General features: G+C 44.2%; 1 protein-coding gene across 4 annotated transcripts in view; it reads left to right on the top strand.

Moving 5' to 3' along the window:
• Positions 1–19,613, top strand: part of BCAS3 (BCAS3 microtubule associated cell migration factor) — a 3,636,180-nt gene that overhangs the window by 701,121 nt on the left and 2,915,446 nt on the right. The gene's annotated exons all lie outside the window — the stretch shown is intronic.

Raw genomic sequence — 19,613 nt, 5'->3', positions numbered from 1 at the left:
CCCCGCGGGAGAATAGGAGCCTCCCCAGAGAGAACATACATACACGATTTAGCCCAGTTGATGACGAGACCGGAGTTACGACCAAACTAGTGTAAAACATCAACTAGCACTATAAGTGATTTGCGTGGGGAGGCTAGGTACAGAAGGATGTCATCAGCGTATAGGGATACGCGGTCCTCATACTCGGGGGTCCAACGGAGACCACGGATGGAAGGCTCCCACCGCAGCCACTCCGCCAGGGGCTCCAAGGCAAGCGCAAAAAGAAGCGGCGACAAGGGACAGCCCTGTCGCGTGCCCCGGCCCAGCTCAAACGGGGCCGATACTCTTCCGTTCACGACCACCTGCGCCAATGGGCCCGCATACAACAATTTGACCCAACTGATGAATCCTGGGCCAAATCCGAACTTCGCAAGCATCGCCCAGATGTATGGCCACTCAAGCGTGTCAAACGCCATGGTGGCATCTAAGGACGCCAAAATGGCCGGTTCCCGTATAAATGGGACGCGCGCAAGCACCCCATGCAAACGCCGCAGATTAAGGGCTGTATTGCGATGGGGAATAAAGCCAGACTGGTCCTGATGAACCAGATCTCCCACCACACCGACCAGCCGATTGGCGAGTACCTTAGCGAGAATTTTGGGCTCCGCATTCAGTAGTGAGATAGGCCGATAAGAAGTAACCCGATCCCGAGGTCTCCCTTCCCTGTGGATCACCACGATTGTAGCCAGACGCTGGTCAAGCGGGAGGGAGCCCAGCGAGTGGGCCGCGAGGAACATTGCGCGGAGGTGAGGCGCCAATGTATCCGGTCGCAGCTTATACAGCTCTATAGGGATACCGTTTGGGCCCATGGCCTTGCCAGAAGCGACCGAGCGTATGGCGAGGGCGATTTCGTCGGAGGTGGGAGCGGCGTCCAGCGACACCCTGTCTTCCCCGGACAGGGAAGGCAGCGCGATATCCCTGAGCAGGGCACGGGAATCCTCTTCCGAGCAAGAAGAGACCGGGGAATACACCTCGCGGAAATACTCCGCGAAACAGGAGACAATTTCTTCTGGCTCAGTTACACACACACCATTCGTTTTCTCAATCAGCGGGACCACACGATTCGCTCTCTCCTTTTTATCCAACCACGCTATCAGTTTACCAGCCTTATCACCCACATCATACAGTCGCCCCTGTTGCTCTCTACTAAGGCCCCTGGCCGCCTCCGTAACGAGGGCCCTATAAGCCGCCTGTTTGAGCTGGAGGACATGTAGTGCAGCATCCGTCACCCCATCTTCTAGATTACCCTCCAGCTCAGCTATTTCAGCCTCCACCCGGGTCACCTCCTCCCGCTCGCGCCTCCGGGCGTGGGAAATAAGGGATAGGGCCTCCCCTCTAAGTACTGTTTTGAAGGCCTCCCACAGGGAGATAGCTGAAGGCACTGACCCCACATTCTCCTCAAAATAACGCTGGAGGGATTTAATCAAGTCAGCGCGAATGGTGGGGTCGCGCAGGTACCAGGAATTGATTGGGACCACCCTGCTCTCAGCCCTCGGAAAGACATCAAAATGCAACAATAGCGGGGAGTGGTCCGAGATACCCCGTGCCAAATGGCGCACCTCCCCCACCCTCCCGACATGGGCCGCCGGGACAAGGACATAATCAAGCCGTGAGAGACTACCATGGGCCCCCGAGTGGAAAGTGTATTGCAGCTGCGTGGGATGTTTTAAGCGCCAGCAGTCCACCAATCCCAGTGTATCCAAGAGGCCGGATAGCCACGCCTGTGCCCGGGGGAGGTCCCTAGGGGGGTGACGATCCACAGTCCCAGAAACCACCGCGTTGAAATCCCCCCCCACCACCAGAGGCCCCCCCGGAAGGCCAAGGAGGAGGCGCCCCAGATCTGCAAAGGTGGTCGACTGCAACCCCGGTGGGACGTACACTGACACAAAGACAACCACTTTGCCCTCCATTCTCCCCACCAAGACAGTGTAACGTCCCCTGTCATCGTGGAGCACCTCATCAATTTCTAAAGGGAGCGAGTTCTTTACCATGATACCCACACCCCTCGAGCCTGACGTGAAGCCCGAGTGGGCCACGAGGCGGTAGCCACGCCGATTCATGGCGCAGAAGGAATTGCCAATAAGGTGTCTCCTGCAGGAAGACCACATCAGGCGAGAGTCGCTTCAGATACTGTAGGACCACACCTCGTTTGATCCTGTCCCCCAGTCCATTGACGTTCCAAGACAACAAAGTTAATTCCCTACCCCCCATCATACACAGAAACCATCATTCGTCCCCCCGAGAGCACAGTAGAACCAACACAAAAAAAGGGTTGCCTTGTGATAATAACGAACAACACCCCATCCCTGCCCACCCACCCCAACAAAACTCCCCCCTCCCTGCACCCCTGCATGAGCCCAGACAGCCCCCCCAACGTGCAGTGTGCCTGTCGCCCCATAGATAGTTAAACTAACTAGACCCCCAGAGGAGGAGGGAGAACCCCCAAGAGACCCCACACAACCTCCATAGGAGGGGAACTTAAGCAATCCGACGTATAGTCAAAAGTGGCATCATTTTTGTCCTGAGCGAGGCCTAATATTAGTCCCTCATTCTTGATCCGGCGAGCCCTCTCCCCCGGCCGCTCCCCCCCCGCCACCCCGATCCCGATCTCCAGACAGAGTATCCAGCCAGTCCCCGGCCGCTTCGGGACGATCAAAAAAGTGTGTGCGACCTTCCACCTCCACTCGCAGCTTAGCTGGGAAAAGCATGGCGTATTTGAGATTTAGGTCCCGAAGACGGCGCTCGACACCAAGGAAACTCAGTCTCTGCTTCTGGACCGCAGGGGTGAAATCAGGATAGAAATTAATGTCCATATTGTCAAGTCTAATCGGTCCCTGTAGTCTGGAGGATTGGAGGATAGTGTCTCTGTCCCGAAAATTAAAAATCCGGGCGATGAGAGGTCTCGGAGCGGCTCCGACCTTAGGCCTTCCCCCGGGAACCCTGTGGGCCCTCTCCACAGCAAAGAATTTACTCAGCCCCCGTGGCTGGAGATGGGTAACAATCAGGTCTTCCACGAAAAGGTCCGCCGCCGCTTCCTCACGTCCCTCAGGCACCCCGATGATACGGATGTTGTTCCTCCGGGCCCGACTCTCGGAGTCCTCCAGGCGACGATCCATCAGCGCACTCGCCCGAGCAAGCCGGCGCACCTCCGTTTGCAGGGCCGCCACATCCGTCGTAAGGCCCGATGCGGTGTGGGCCAAAGAATCGACTCGGTCGTTGGTCTTGGAGAGATCGGCCCTTATCAGGCCAACATCTACGAGGACCGAGTCGATCTTCTGCGCCAGTGTGTCAAAACGCTGGCCCACAGAGGCCTTCATCTCGGCGATGGCGCCCATGACATCCCGCAGAGTCAGATCCGTGGGCAGATCGGGGGCATCAGTAGGGCCCTCAGGGGGACCTGCGTGGCACCTCAGGAGATCCCTTCTGGAGGGTATAGCGATCCATGTTGTTGGACTGATGGGCTGCGCCACGCCGGGTCGATTTTACCTTTGCCCGATCGCCATCTTGTTTCGTGGCCATGGTCCCAGTCTCCCGATCGCACCAGCCACGTCGTAAAGGGCGGGCAAGCCGGTCCACGGGCTCCGGGGGGGTGCCACCCCAGATCTGCGGGGCGGATCACAGCCGGCGGGCAGGCAGGGCCCCCCAGCGAGGCCACACCAACACACAAAGCCCCGCGACCCAACCTCGCCTATACAGCAAGGAGGGTGCGAAAGTGAAAGTGCGGGTTACGCGAGCCACCAAGCCCTGTCCGCCGCTGTTATTCACTTCGTCACTGGATCGCCCCACAACGCAAATCCGGGGTTCGGCTAGGAGAAGGCCGCAAACCTCAGTTGGTGCTAAAGTCGGTGTCCGAGGTCCGATTTGGAAGCGGAAAACGGGCGCCACCTCAGCTCGGGCTCACCAACACAGTCCCCTCATCTGGGACAGGATATGTTCAGGATAGTCATAGGAGGTCGCGGAGGTCCTCGGGAGCCTCGCACCTACGCGGCCATCTTGGTTGCGCGCTAGGCTCCTCCTCTTAAATGTGATTGTTAATTCTTTTTTTTTTTTTTTTTTTACTGTACGCATACGGTAAGCTTACCGTACGCGCACCCCGCGATTTTTAAAAAAAATTATTAAATTCATTTTTCATACTTTTTGGTCCTTCGTGAACCCCCTGACGAACGCTAGGGGGTCTGCAACTCTCTTCATGGCCCCCTTTTCGTGTTATCAACCTTTTTTTCTCAGTGCGAGAGACAGAAAATGGCGGCCGATACTTCCTGGTTTCGACCGATTTTAATGTTTACTTTGATCTAACAACCAATCAGAAACGCGCTCGCGCACGGCACTGTACGCGTACGGTAAGCTTACCGTAAGCGCACGGTAAGCGCACGGAGCGCTGCCACAGATATATATATTGATTTAAAGGCTATTTTCTCAGAATCTACTGAACAGATTTACACCAAACCTACAAAAGGCACTTCCTTGACCTGAGGACTAGCTCTCTGCCAAATTTCAAGTAATTCTGTTCAGCCGTTCGGGCTGTAGCTGTGTCTAAAGGTCCTATGGAAAAATGCATGGGAAAAACGCGTTTTGGGACCCCCCTTTTATCTCAGCCCCCGCTTGACGAATCCCCCCGAGACTTTCAGGGTAGGAGCGGAGCGTAGCGCCCCACCTATTTTGAAAAATTCGCGAGGATTCGTCGACCGGCGCCAAAGTTATTCAAAATAGAATGTTGCGGATTTCCTATGGAAACAGGGTCCTAACTATAACTACCTACTGGCGACCGCCAGTAGGTTATATATATATATATATATATATATATATATATATATATATATATATATATATATATATATATATATATATATATATATATATATATATATATATATATATATATATATATATATATATATATATATATATATATATATATATATATATATCCTACTGGCGGTCACCTGTAGGTAGTTATTGTTAGGATCTAATTTCCATATGAAAAGCATTTTTTGACTTGCCTCTAACTTTGATGTTGTTTGACCAATCTTCATAAAATGTTCACCAAAAAGTGTCAAGGTAGGTTCTGGTTGTCATGGAAAGTTTGGGGGTGATCAGTGCAGCGTGGACCGAGAATTTGGGGCGTGAAATAAGGGTTTGTTTGTAATGTTAATTCCCCTAGGAAGCTGTGGAACAGGCTTACACCAAATTTGGCAGGGACGTAGATGTGGGTTCAAGGAAGTTCTTTTTGCCTACTTGGTGTAAATCTGTTCAGTAGTTTTTGAGAAATGTAAGCTGAGAAGTATAGTGATATCTCTTGTCATTTGAGATTTCATGAATGATGTCACTGACCATGTCATGAGTGATGCAATATGTGAGGTCATAAGCAGTGCATTGCGGGGGCGCGAGTTATGGTTAGCTCATCTAACTAGAACGGCTGAATTTCTCTGGTTTTGTGCATGTGAAATCTGAGCCTAACTTTAAGTTCCCTGTAACCTTTCGTTTTTTTTTGTGAATAAATATATATGTATATATATGTTCACAAGAAAAAGTTCATACACCTCAACTCCTTCATGGAAAGTTTGGGGGTGATTCATCAAGCGGGGGCTGAGAAAAAAAGGGGGCCCCTAAACATAAAATCCCCATGCATTTTCTATAGACTTCTTTAAGACCGGTTTTAGAAAAAACTGCTAAACAGAATTAAACCACATTCGTCAGAAAGCTAGATCATGGTCCGCAGGTTGTGCTTTTTGTGATTTAGTGTAAATCCATTCAGTAGTCTTAGAGATATTAATGCTAAAAAATAATTGTATATTTTGAGAGATGGGCCCGCAAGAATCCTGCGGGCGATCCGCAAGAGTGTAAAATCAAAAATGAGGCCCTGTGATTGGTCGAGAGGCCTGTTTTTTCTGTGAGCCTTCACATTCTTGCGGGAGCGAGAGAATCCCACGAGCGCTCTGATTGGCTGACTGTTGGAATGTTAGGAATGAAATGGCCACCATTACTGTTTACTGTGAAAAATGGGAGGTGTTGTAAAAATGAAATAAAAAGCTGTATAAGGGGCAGCAGAAAGGCATGGTGTCCTCCTAGGTTTAGAGAGGAGGGTACCTAAGGGATAACTATTGTGAAGAAAATAAATGTATATTGTTTTTAACTAATTTTTATGATCGTGCGTGCTTCCGAATAGTAAAAAGGGGTAGCTGAGTTCTCAGTAGGAATGCATTTTATGGTCCTTGTTTTGGAGAGGAAGTGTGTAAGAAATAAGTAATGTGATTAGTAGATGCTTAATTCTTATTTTCCAAAAAAGTTATATTCTCTGTAGAAAGGAGTAGGTGATCTTTAAATACACTCTAGAATGCATATTTGCTACTGTAGGAAGGAGTGTTACTGGAGATGGTGTTTATCAGAGTCTACTATTTACGCCCATCAGCTTGGCAAGAGTTGTGAGTAGAGTACTGTATCTTCCCACACCCTACTGTGCACACCAGTTATCATAAAGAGGGTTGTTAACGGAGGACAGTCCCTGGACAGGGTATACTATGCACATCTGTCATCCAAGGGAAAGGTCTCAGCGGAGAGGCCAGTCTCTCCCCACACAGCCTACTACCCACACCTATCATCTGAGCGAAGTCCGAAAGAAGAGACCAGTCCATGCACATACCTTACTATGCTAACCTGTCATTGGCGAAACAGATCTGACGGGAGAGGCCAGTCCATGTGCACATCCTAATACGTACACCTGTCATCCGAGTGAGAGGACTTGGTGTAGAGGTCTCTCTCCATGCACCCTACTACACAAACCCGTCATTTGATAGAGAGGCCTTGAAGAAGAGGGTAGTCCCTCCCCATACCCTACCAAGCACAGCTGTCATCTGAGAGAGGGAATAATATATAATTCATAGTTCTACCTTAAAGAAAATTACTAATGTTCTATTTTGTTAAAAATTACAGTAAAACACTGTATTTAACCTAATTCTAAATGTATGATCTTGCGAATGGTTTGCGAGAGTCGAACAGGATGCACAGTCCCTCGGAGTCAATACAGAGGAGTTTGCATCTGGCTCCCGCGACTATCTCGTGAGAGCCATCACTTAAAAGAAATAAATAAAATATCCAACTATCTTTTATTCACTCTATTCTAGATTAGCAATACATAATAACTGAAAACATGATAAAGAACCATATACAATAGATGATGATGAAATTTAGACTTTTACGATCTTGCGAGTGTCCCATGAGCATCTTGTCAGAGTAATGACACCTCAAAAAGAGATTGGTGGTAACATATCTCGATATTAGAGTTACAATAACAGAGCAAATAAACAAGTACTATTGAAATATAAAAAAATTATCTGTTTAATACTTATGCAAATTTTAGAAAGATTTGCAAACTGTGAACCATGTTCTATGTTAAAATAAAAAAACATTCTTTTTACAATTAATGTCTGAACACAACATATATTATAACGTGATTCTACTATGAACACTTACAAAAAAAATAAATTATATAAACTATAAAACAAACTACCACACTCATTGGATGATGTCATCAATGATATTGTTTAAAATGTCATCAGTGATGTCATAAATGATATCATAGAACATGGCATAAATGATGTCAAATGTGATGTCATTAGCAGTGCATGGCGAGGGCGCCGACTATAGTTAGCACTGCTAACAATAACTGCTTAATTTCCATGTTTTTTAGTTCAAAATGTTAACATTGTCACTGAGAAATTCCCCTTACTATAATGTTACTTTATCCTTTGTTTTTTCAGTGAATATATTCACTGAAAATATACAAAGGTTAAAGTAACTTTGTAGTTAGGTGAATGTGATCTATGGTAACTATAACTGCTGAATTTCTATAGTTTTGTGTGTGTGTACATTCTGAACCTAACTATAACGCCTCTGTAACCATTTTTTCCCCATGAGAAACCCCCCTGTATGCGAGTTGAAGTCCGTCATTATCCCACAGATTTGGCTTTAACAGATCCGATTCATAGCCCCTTTTCCCCGACTGATGCATACACTGGTCCGAACAACCAAGTACGATGCGAAGTTCGCGGATGCGTCGAGCGAATTGTCTCCCAAACCGATCCAGTCCATACGAGTCGTATGCAGATGCTTCGTACAGCTCTATGGACTCTGTTTCCGAGCGAGCAAGTACGATGCACGATTCGGACAGCCTTCACAATTCGGTATGTCTGGATTGAAAAAGCTTGCGGAATCATTCTTTTGGGCCCCGTAGAAGGCCTACCATCACCTGGAGCCCTCTGATTCAGACCCATGGGTCCCCCCTTCCCATGCATGCACAGTGTGGTGGGCACCATGGGGTGCCCGCCACGGGGTGTACGCTTTTCCCCGCTCATCCCTTTTTGCTATGGGAGCCTGTGCATACGTCCATTATACTGGCTCCTGTAGAGTTCAATGGGAGTCCGTGTGAACCGAGTCCATAAGCATAAGAATGCCTCCTACTCGCTCGTTCGGACTCCAGTTGCACGAATCGCTCGTAAAGCCCTATGGATTCCAGTCGTCCGGAGGGCTATACTAGCGAGATCAGAATCGGGCTCTTAGTCTGCATTCTGATGCTGTCCTCGCTGTGGGTGAGCTGAGAACCACTAGCGCTGGTGAGTGTGTCTATAAGATAAGCAGGGGTACTGGTTGTGATGGCTTTGTAAAAGAAGAAACTAGATTGGCAGAAGCTGCACCGCATATAACTAGAAATGAACCACAAATAACTGGAGATGCACCAGGGCTCTCCGTGTAGGGATTCATGGCACCCTCCCTACCATTCATCTTTATGCTCAGAGCATCCTGGGTTGAGTATTTCAGCTCCAGACCCATATACTCCCCATCTGAATAATCAAATGAGTATAATTTATCAGCGATAGAGCTCACTTCACCAGACAGGCAGAAGGGAAGTGGGGGCAGAAGAACATCTAGCAGACAGTCCAGTGAGATCTAAGTCTTTAGGACATGGAACAATTGTACAGGAACTGACTCCTGACTGCCCTGTGCTTACACCAGGAAGACCAGTGCCTATTTGTGCTCCTCGATGACTGAGATTGGTAGAGAAGATGGAGGAAGTCACATCCTTCTCGGTACAGTGGGCTTTTGGTGTTGGGGCAACCTCACAATAGGCTAAGTATTAAGAAAGGTTACCTCCATGGGGGACACTGCCTCTTAGTGCTTCTGCTTTCTCTTGAGTTCCCTTTGGTTCGAGCAGAATTAATGGCATACTTGCACTCTACAGGAACCCTCCCTCGTAGGCTGTTCTTTGCAGTCACCTAGCTGACCGAGTGGCACTCTCATTCTCTACTGTTACCCACACAGTGCAAGAGGGAGGCTCAGTTGTGGAGGAAAGGTTGGTAGATGGCCAATCTCATCAAGTTTGCACTATGACTGAGACTGTTGTGCTTAGGTGAGACACACAGCACTGTGTCTCACCTGTGAAAATTAAACATGGTGCTCCATTCTGCAGCCAAGGAGGAAGACTATTTTCTTGGAGGGTGGTTTTAGTTGTTGGTAGGTTTAAGGTGTTAAATGTGTTGTGGATAGGGTGACTGTGTCCCGGATTTTCTGGAAAGTCCCAGTTTTCACTATTTGGTAGACAAAAATAGATACATTTAGCTTATGTCCCAGTTTTTCAGAGACCGTTGACAGAACACAGAGAGAGGCAGTGCTGGATTATTTTACCACCTCTTAACAGAAAGCAATTTAACACAGATGATACAGTTTATAAAAATTTTCATTCAAATACTCGTAGTGCCTCACTGTCTGTGTATTTCTATGTTGGTGAGCGCTGTCAGTTAAGTTGACTCCAAGTCCGGAAAAAATTGTAGTCTTAGATGAGGATGTAAATTATGATAGAGTTGCTTGCTGTGTGCTTTTGGTGGATAAATAGCTGTTGTGTTGGAAAGTACTTATTTTTCTATATTGACAAAGACTTCTTTAAATGTACGATGTTTGTGTAATTTTACATTGATTTCACTTTGACTTTACAGAAACGCCTAAATCCGCCTCATCAGTTGGTCTTTGTGAACGTAATCAAGTTATTTTTTCAACTAGTGATTGAGTTTGTGTGTCCATTTTATTTGTGCGGCTGATTATTGTTCTAAGAAATCTTTCCACATTTCCTCTTTTGTATTAAGCAACTGATCACTTGAGTATTACCACACTATTTCTTGTTTTTTAAATTTAGTTTAGGAATTTATTCTTTTGAATATCAGTGCAATTTATGAATAATAGTATTTGATCATACATTATTGCATACACAATCCTCTGTTTACACAATTACCCTTACATTATAAATTAATAAATGTAGTTGATTTCTGAGATTCCATTTAATTGAATAAGTACTTATATGAACCAGCCGTGGCCCGTTCAGGTAAGAGCGGTGGGGCTAGGTGGGGGCCGTTTTCGACAGACACCGCTCTTACTTGCATGGGCCACAGCTGATAAGAACTGCTACTCTTGCCATTCACCCTTGCTTTTTTGTTTCCTGATTTTCTGATCCAGCCATAGTTAAATAGTTCTTTTTTCTGCTAAGATAGTATGTGGGCTAGAAAATGCATTGTTTGCATACTCGCTGCCAGAGAACACATTAAAATTGCATTTATGCACTCTTTTGTTTGGACATATGCAAGGACATCTACCATGGGTGCACTTATGAGACTTTCTTTTATAATTGGGCCCCTAATTTGGTCTGGTGTTGACTTTGACCTTTTGAGTTTATTGAAATTCTGTCTCTCTCTATCGTCTGGCTTCACTGCGAGTGACCGCATTCGGCTCTTTCAGAAGGAGCATATCGGCACACAAAGTAGTTTTGTTCAGTGCCAGTACCTATTGTGGCAGTGTGTGCTTTTTGAGACCAAAACAACTTCTGCTTTTGCCAGTGTTTGTTATAATGGAGAGGGCCCGGCAGCTCCCACACCATTAAGGTTTTACAAAAACCATGCCAAAACAAGTCACACATTGACAAAACTAAAAAGCTGACCACCAATTTTTTTTTTTTACCTACTGGCTTTGCCAATGCTTGTTGAGTTTATCCCCCATAAGCTTATTGAAATTAATTACACTGATTCTGCATTATGAATATTTTTGGGAAATACTAGCATGCATCAACATGTTACTAAATGATGCTGCAAAGAAATGGTACCTACATTTTTTACAGTGGTTTAGTTAAATGTTTTTGTTCCTGCTTTAATTTTTTTATAACCATTTTATTTTGAAAGCAAAGAATCATCAATCTTGCTTTCAAGCTTCTGCAAGTATTTGAATAAAATCCGAGAGCAATCTGGGAGCATTTTACATAGCCTCATATTGTCAAACTTTGAAAACGCACACATTTTTATACTTACAACATTTACTAAGAGCGCTCACCCTAATAATAAAGGCTTTCAATTAATGAACCATAAATACAAGTTTGAACAGCATTAGTGCATGGAAAAAAATATTAACTTAACTGCAGATAGTGCCCTTCCCTGATCCATAATGTGGAACTGCAAACTGGCAGCCAAAGGGTTTCTGCTACAGGGGGTTGGGCCTACTTGTCCCAAGGACAAAATACACATGAAAACGAGTTGCCCTTGACCCCAAACACTATTTCCTGGGTATCTGGCTATAGGAATTCCACATCCCTGTAGATGAATGACATATGAGGACTTTTTTGAGGTTAGATTTAGTAATGGATCAGGTTCATTGATGGGGTTCCCAGAGTGGACGGGTGACCATTGTGTTGATTTTTCCCACAGTGATATTGGGGTCTTTTGGAGCGGGGTTGTATGAGACGAGAGGAATGGACATTGTTGTTGAATATGTGACTAACCAGCTTGTTGGGTGGAGAGGAGTGGCCTAGATTTAGTTTGCATCTCCAACTAGATTGAGAAGCCCAGGTTTTGGCAGCGCTACCAGAAAGAGGGTGTTTGAGGGGGATATTCCAGTTCTGGTAGTATGTTGTGTGATTCCACCACCTATGCTATGTTGCAGGTAAGATGTAATATGCAGTAGGTTCTGGATGTCAGCCCTCACAGCTGTTTTTAGGTTGCCGAGCGTTGAACAGAGATTGGAGGTACTATTGAGTTGATTGGGAAGAGATTTGTGAATGCTTTTGGGGGTGAGGTCAGCAGTTGGGGGTGGTGGTTTGGAGGGTTAGGTGAACCTAGGGATATGGTGATGGGATTTTGGTCGGCGTCTGTACTATGATGTAGAGCTTGGGGGTTAGGTGGAAGGTGGTCTTGAAGACTAGAAGTTTAGAGACTCCTTTTCAGACCCTGTCTGGTGGGAACAGTGTCATAGAGAGATCTTGTCAATTCTAAAGAGATGGTTGATTGGTAGTTTGTAGAAACCTTGATTGGCATCTAGATATTGGATAACTGATCAGGAATGGTGTTGTTACTGTCCCACCTGAGAACAATATTGATTTTCGGTTTGCTTGTTGAGTGGAGTTGATAGAGAGATGGTGTCTTGGGGCAGGGTCAGCAATCTCGAGTGAGGAGGGTGTTCTCTGGACTTGTGGTGATGCCATGAGTTATAGAGTTGGTAGGTGCCATTGGAGAGTAGTGGGATGAGGTGAGGGAAGGAAAAGGTCGGATGTGGTTATCGCTCAGAAGGGAGGCAGTGGTTAGTGGCGACATGGGGGGTGGATGTGTTACTTTGTTGGTTATCCTATCTTTCATGTAGGGGAAGAGCTCATGATATTATTATTAGAGGATTGAATGAGCACAGTGCCGTTGTTGTAAATGGAGATGGTGGCTTATGCGTTATACACAGATGAGGGCACAATAGCAATTATAAAGCTGTGCGTTACCTCCTTGGTGGAGATGAACTTGACTAAGGAGGACAGCGCTTTTCTCCACTGAGCACAATGTTTTGGTAAAGAAGATTAGATCATTGATTATCGTTCCCTTAGTAAAGAAGTAGTAGTAATCTAGTATGTGTTTCTTTTTTTTTATTTGAGCATTTTGTGTTTGAGATTTTTTGCAGCGTTTCCGGTTAAGTTTGGGCGATATCTGATTTTAAATGAGGGAGTGGTAGAAAATGTAATGCCCCAAGCTGAGGGAATCCTCTTTCCAAGATAGCTGCATCTTTGAATACAGCAGTATGGCCTGCTTCTTAGTATGTTGGAATCTCCCATTTCAGTGCCTGTTCTAGTATGGTTGCAGATAGTCATATGCTGCTACCAATGAATCTTGATGGGAGAGGGCTCAGACGACTGAGTTGGGAGCCATTTTAGATGGCAGAAGACCAGTCTATAAAAAAAAAAAGGAAATTGGAGGGCTGGAGTGATGTGCCCATGAGAAACCGGCAGGTAAAATGGCAGCCAGTAATTTGAATATTAGAGCATGGATTTACACAGATTCCCATGATGTTTAGGGGATTCAGTGGGCAAGGTATAGCATCTGTGAAGGGGACAGGGAAAAAGGGCACAGAGGGCAAGCCGGTTCACAGTGTATGGGGCGAGCAAAGTCACCTAGAGTTTATGCTCAGAACATCACACCGGAGAAAAGAGGGATCAGAGCCACCTCGCAATGGATGTGAAGACCGGGTCTCCTAACATTTGTGCCCTAAAACCCCCATACACCGGAAACAAAGCTGATAACCGCACACATGACACAGAACTAGGGGTGGAGGAAGCAGACACGCTTCTTCACACAGGTGAGCTCACCACATGATCGTGTATTAGAGAATCAGTCCCGTTGCCCTCCCGGGAGAGCGACCGGCAACATGTTTTAGCCGTGACCCGGAACCACACTATCTAGGAGGCCAGAACCCAGCGGGGAGGGCCTAGCTACGCGATCACCGAAATAAGGCTCGAGGTCCCCAGAGAGAGCCAACATCTGCCTAAGAGTTACTAATTGAATGGCCCAGGTCTTGCTGATCGTTTGCCGCCACACAGGAAAGGTCAAACGCCAGGACGGGTTTGGCAATGTATTGGGCGTCCTGGCTAAAAGGGCTCGACCAGGATCATAGGTTCTAGCAAGCATATTACTCACACCCAGCCCAGTGGAGCTGGTGAGGTGCAGCACGGCAACACTCTAGAATACGACATTGGCCCATGTCAGGGAGGGGGCATCGAGCCACGAATGCAGACACTTAGCTTAACGCACACAGATCCTATCAGTCGTCTGCATCTTCAGGAGCCAACTCCAGTCTAAATCATGGCCTCTTGGACCACCTTCACCCACTCAGGAGAACATTGGGGTTTGACGTGGCGATCCCGGCGTAGGTCATCTCAGACTGGAGTATACTTGAGGAACTTGTATGTGCCAGAAACGGGCATCAGTGTCTCTACTCGGCTGCTTAATACAAGATTACTAGATTTTTCCAGGCTCTCGAGACCTAGATGACTGTCTGATTGTAAACACTGTCCCATTTCTATTTGTACTTTTGTATGTCTGTAAGGAGAGAACACAAATGCTTCAATTAATGAGCAAATGTCAACTTATTTTTTCTTAACTCTGAGTTCATAGGTCCGACACGTTTTTTGGCTTTCCTCGTGTGTAGGACTCTTGTGAGTTGAGGATTGCGGTTAGGTTTTTGAGGTCAATAGTAGATTTATTACAATTGTCGGTATTTGAACTAAAGATACATTTTGATCAAAAGAAAGACATTGTGCTGCAAGTGGTATTTGAAGCATTCAAATAATAAAAATAAAAGTGAAGCAATTTAATTATGCTCGAGGGTGAGGGTGTGGCCAAGACAAACAGTAGCATTTCCACTTTTTTTTTTTGCGTTGCCTATGTTCCAGTGTAGTTGAAGCAGAAAACGTTTAAAACGTTTCCCCTTCATAGATTTGACAGCGACTGTAAATCATCTCCTTACACATCCTCATGTCCCAAACCTGCACGATTTCTTCCATTTTCTGATGCCGTGTTTGGCAGAGAAAACATAGGTGCTATGAGTATAATGGTTGAATTATTTTCAGCCGCTGATTAGTACTTCAGTCCGGGCACAGTGTGCTTTTTGCCGTGTGTGAAACCACAGACCTGGACTAACCATATGCAAATCAGCCTTGGTCCCCCTCCAGAGCTGTGCAGTTTGAACGAATTGGCTGAGTCCTTGTTTTCTGATAATTTGAAAGCCCTTAGATGATGTTTTGCAAGAAGGCAAAAATCTGTTTAAGGTTGAGTTACTGTAGCGATTGCACTTCAATGTAGAACTGTTCACCACATCCCTTAGCTGTGTCTTGCTATGTATGTCGTGCTCAAATGAAGGGCATCTGTATTAATTGAACTCTACTGGTGGGAGAGAAGATCCCTATAGCATTTAATTCCTTGGGTTTAGAAAGTGATGTGCGATGTTTTAAGCTCTATCGACTGTGAAATTTTATGCACAACTTCTCCTGAGAGATTAACAGGCTTCTGCTCAGGATCTAAATCTTAGCTCTGGAATTTCATTTAGCAGCGAAAGTAAATGGGTTTTATTTAACATTTTCAGCTATATGAGCCTTTGGTGTAACAGATATGTCAACATCATTAATCACATCAACAGAATACAGTTATTACATTTTAAGACGTAAGAAAAAACAAAGGGTACAAAGGGAAGGGAAAAACAAAAAGCAAAAGGAAAGAAAAAAATTGCAATGAGATAGAAAGTTAGACTTGAGTGGGAAGGTGCCCAAAGAAAACATAATGTATCTACTTGTGCAACCTATTGCTGTATTTTCCTCATGCACTGTAAGTCAATGGAGGATGGGACTAGAAATGCAATGAACGGTAAATCGCATACTTTATTGACAATGTTTAAAAGGGTCTTAACCTTGGTCCTTGAATTAGTTTCAAGGGCAAGGACTTTCTTTCAGGGTTTGTGTTTCACCATAAATATTCAGGTAGATTTCCAGATCAACAGATGATGATAGTTCAGCCATTGTTATACTATTCTAAACATGTCACAGTCTTTTCAAGTCCTGGTGCCAAGCTACATTTGACCCAAATTTCACCCTCAACCATGCTAGAAACTTATTTCAAGGTTCTCTCTGTGGGGATATTTGAACATTGGTGATAAACAAATTCAGTTTGTCATTAATTTGGGACTTAAGGTTTTGATCTGCTGGTGGTGGCATATTCCCTTTAATTTATGTAAGGCGCTCAGGATCTTCTTTTGAAACAAGGTGAAAACCATACACATTTGCTGACCTATTCGCTGCCTGGTTCCTGGGTGTAAACTCTCGCTGTATTGCAGGGTCAAATGTATATTTAGTATGGAGATCTTACTCATTTCAGGTTACAATGGAGAAATGTGATTTCTTCGCTGTCTGGGTTATGAATGAAGGGGGGTAGCTGTTCATTTAAGTTTCCATGTGGGGACTCTCATGCTAGCTTTGTTCTACTTATGGTCTTTGAATTTGAGGATTGAGCCAGGATTATATAGGTCATGTCATTTGACTGCCCCATCTTATGTTTAATAGGGCTGTATTTGTAAATCAATGGAATTTTCAACAAGAATATTCACTGAACTGTATAAGAAGATGAAGATTTGTCTTAGTTACCAACTCCCCCTCCAGAACTGACCACTGCTACTGCTGCCTGAGGTCCTGTTTTCGATTTCGACTTAGGCTGGAAGGCATTCATGGGTAATGGTGGTGAAGTAATTGTCAATTGGACTACAAAACCCGATTCTAAGGGGTCTTCAGGCCAACATACAAGCGTTCCTTCAGTGATACGTATGGCAGGAATTATGCATGATTGCCACCCCTCTTCACTGGTGGTATTTGGAGTCGTTGAATTTGGCGCTGATGTAGCCTTGTTCATCTTCCCTATCCTTTCAGTTACCTCACTATTTTAAGTATCCGCCGCATTCTTTTGAGTTCTCTCAAGAATTGCAAAGAATGACTGGGCACTCTACACTCACTAAGATGGATACTTTATTCACCTTTTGGTTTATAATTCCGCTTGGTCAGTATTTGACTGGCAAAAGGTTTGAACGATAAGTGTCCTTGGCTGATGTCCTTAACATGTGGTAGGTATCTCTTTAGTGACAGACTGTGGCCCCTGAAACAACTTGGATATGTGTATTTGCTTCATAAGACATGTAATAGGACTCGGGTAGGTTTTGATGGTGAAAGCTGGCTGTTCCACACCTATATATATATGGTCGCCATCTGATCTTTACCAATAAAAAAAAATGCAAGGACAGAGGTGGGTACTTAATTCCTTCTGGTGTGTAAGACCATTACAAATGTATAATACAGTTAATAAGAATGTCCTAGGATGCACTAAACATTAATAGCAGATGAACACATCAAAGAGAACCTTACCTACAGGAGTGCAGTAGGAGAATAGCTACTACCTTAGAGCAATACATGCATCTGGTAAGTGTAGCGTTGCTCAAAAAGGACTGGGCTGAGTGGACTAGATGAGCTGGAAATGGTAGCTAGAAAAGGTAGTGCATGGGACAGCTGGAGAATTCAAATCAATCCCTCCATGCTCCAATAATTTCTCTACTGACACCTCTCACCTCTCAGCCCACGCCTTAACATCTCTACCTCACCCGTTTACCTGCTTTTATTTGGGAAACAGGCAAAGGGGATAGACAAAAGTAAAGAGCATAGTGCCGTGAGAACTACCAGCAAACCACATCATGCATGTTAGGACCTGTAGCAGCGTGCGCCAAACCTCAACCATCTCCCCTGCAAATGCTCATCATCAACAACGTTTAATTTGATCCATGAGATTCAAAAGTTCAGCCAGTTCGCAAAACCTTCCCAAGAACGATTTCACATAGTGGTGATTTTAGAATGTCCTCTTCTGCATCTGTCATTAAACAAGCTATTATAGCCCAGCTTCAGTGAAATAATGTCAATTTGTTTTGTCATTTGTTTTATGTTATACAAATATCTTGTCTATTTAACAATTTGATGCTTACCAACTGTTTAATAAAATATATATTTGTTACACATATTGCTAACAGAAACAATGAATGACTTATATTTGATATAAATGAAGTATTTGAAGTGGGTCATATATGAGAAAGTGTGATTCTCAATATCCCAGTGCATTAAGAGAACAGTTTTGTGCAAATGGTAATTTGTGAATAAGAAAGAAATTACAGTAGATAGCAGTAACCTCAGTAGTTTGTCATAACAGGAGATTGAATACGTGATCCCTTCCTTCTGAGTAATGAGAAAGGCTACAATACGTAACAACTTCAGCAATAAGAGTATATGGAAAAGCTTGGGCATTTAAACTATGTACAGGTGTTGATTAAAAGCAACGTAAGCAGTTCAAAATAAATGTACTCTCTGGGTGTAAAAAGTATGTCAATGTTTTTCAGCTTGCGCACGAGATAAATTAAATAAGAAAAAATATTTCTTCATTATATCACACATCTAAATTCACAATATGGTTTTTTAATTGAAAGGATGCCATGTCTTCTACATCTTTCGTAAAATATCTTCTCTTTCTTATTTATTATCTTTATAAATATCTTCTCTTTATTATGACTCTGCATCTATAGCTTGTAATCCTCCTTGAAATATCAGTCCCCAATGTGATTACCACCGTACTAAATACAGCCCCTTTAGGAAAATATAAACATCCCAATTAGGGATGAGTGATGGTTACCTATCAGAGTAAGGCTAATCGATGAACCATCAAATGCTGGTTTATAGTTGTGCTCCTTGACCCGAGCTTATTCTTACTCTCTTAGTCTTACTCTCTCCCTTTACTTACCTTATTTCATTAGTATTTGTTTTTTATCGTTTTCCCTCTCTCTTGCTTGATTCTCTTCAAACTGAAAGGAGGATAAAGGATATCCACCAGGATTGTTAGGTCTATGATACATGCTTCTACTAATGATGTACTGGATACGCTTGAACCTCGATCACATAGATCACTATTTAGACACGTGTAACAGACCTAATGTACACTAATCTGCATGTGTCTAACCAATATGAGCACTCAGACTTGTCTATGTATTCTGTAATTGCCTACTTTTGTATGATAATTGTATCCTGGCTAGCTCATCTAACAAACATATGTGCTCTTGCCAATCCGGCTGGCCATTTCACTCATTGTCACTGTACCGTTGTAAACTATCTCACCAAGTACCTTTATCCACTATGGCATTTGATGATTCACTGTAATTTTTTTTCTTTTATGCTGTGTCTTTTTTAAATCTGTTTTTGTGTTTGAAATAACCAATAAAAGTTACTGAAATAAAAAAAAAATATCTTGAGTCCTTTCAGCAGTAAATATCGAGTTATTGAAAACACAGAAGTAGGGTATATTTTGGCTAGACACCAAAGAATCTCACATCCATCTAATTGCAACAGTTATTATACTAAAATTCACAAACCAGAAGTTAAAGTTTTCATGCAGGATTCCTTTTTGGATCCTGCAAATGCAATATCCCATATTGTAGTGGTGTGTTGCCTCTGAAGTATTTCATTCACCAAGCAGAGAAGCTAGTCTTTCATTTACTGACGCGCATCACACATTCTCTTTGAAGCATTTACCATAGATGTAATACAGTATGGAAAATTGAAACATAAAATGATGATGCAATAATTATCTAAATAAGCGAAAGTTTAGCAGTCGTACTTAAAATGTGCCTAATCATAGAAGGTTGGTATTTCATAAACCCCATCTAAA

Source organism: Triturus cristatus, chromosome 3_2 (assembly GCF_964204655.1).
Source record: "Triturus cristatus chromosome 3_2, aTriCri1.1, whole genome shotgun sequence".
NCBI lineage: Eukaryota > Metazoa > Chordata > Amphibia > Caudata > Salamandridae > Triturus > Triturus cristatus.
The sequence above is the reverse complement of the archived record's forward strand: the minus strand, read 5'-3'. Positions and strand labels throughout refer to the sequence as shown.